The following is a 1362-nucleotide window of genomic DNA, read 5'->3' as shown; positions in this document are numbered from 1 at the left end:
TCATTAAAGAAAATTCATCTATTAATTCGCTGAAGTTGAGAGTCGATTCTTAAATTCTTAAGAAATTGAGAAGACGCTCTGTTATTGCACCATTGTCTTGAGGGCCAACAATATAAGTTTTGATCAATATGATCAAGGTCTAGATAATCATTTTAATTGAACTGATCAAAGTTTTAATTGATCTTATTTATATTTTGATTGACTGATCAAAGTCTTGATTAAATAGATTATTATAATTTAACTGATTATTTAAGTTACTTAAATTAATCCCATCATTTTAAATTAAATTTAAATTAATTAATTTTTTTATTAATAATATTATCTTTATTAATTAAATTTATATTATTCGGATTAATTAAATTACTTGAATTGTCGTTGTTAATTAAACTATTGGAATTAATTATGTAACTTACTAAAATAATCCAAATTCAAATGCAAAGAAGCATAATTATCTAAACTATTATCATAATAGCATTATCGTAAATATTAAATTTACCAATTTTAATCGCTCTCCCTGGATCCTTGATTCTCTTCTCTCACTACAAAAATACCTAGATTCAGCGATTGAAAATTTGATTTCTGGTTTAGCGACTGAAGAAAAAAAATCATAAAAATTTTCATCGTAAATTGATTTAGCAATCGAATCCACATTCGGTCGCTAAAAGTAGCAATCGAATGTGTATTCGGTTGCTAAAAGTAGCGACTGAATGTGGATTTGATCGCTAATTTTAGAATTTTGTTTATAGAAAATAGTGATGGAAATTAAAATTTTCGTCGCTAATTTTTCAAAAATTTCAACAGCATATCCCTATTTTTGAAATTTATACCCTATTTACATCAAAATATATCCAAACTATACCACAAAACTATCATATACAATCCATATCACAAACCTATCTTATACAATCAACATTCACAATCCATATCAAAATATATCATAAAATAATATCCAAATAATACTAATAATATCCAAATGATACAAATACTACTCATAATACAAATCATATCTATGACAATTCATATATACAGTTTGATATAAATCAGGTCTAGGATACAAATCATATCCAAATGATTGAGACAAACATATCATCATCCTCAAAAATAAAATAACTCCATCATCCAATCCTGCATCAAGTAGAACAGGATAGTTATTAAATTCTATAAGCACAAGATATAATAATTAGAATAATGCAAAAATAGTGAAACTAATTTTATAACAGATATACATAAAGTTAAAAGCACTTATCAGAAAAATATACAAATTGAATCACTAACATAAGTTTAACATGTTTTAAAAAAATACATACCTTAATTCAAAAATATAATATGATATAATAATTAGAATAATGCAAAAATAGTGAA

Source organism: Curcuma longa, chromosome 14 (genome assembly GCF_044706935.1).
Source record: "Curcuma longa cultivar G26 ecotype Majalengka, Jawa Barat chromosome 14, ITB_CL_G26_1.1, whole genome shotgun sequence".
NCBI lineage: Eukaryota > Viridiplantae > Streptophyta > Magnoliopsida > Zingiberales > Zingiberaceae > Curcuma > Curcuma longa.
The sequence above is the reverse complement of the archived record's forward strand: the minus strand, read 5'-3'. Positions refer to the sequence as shown.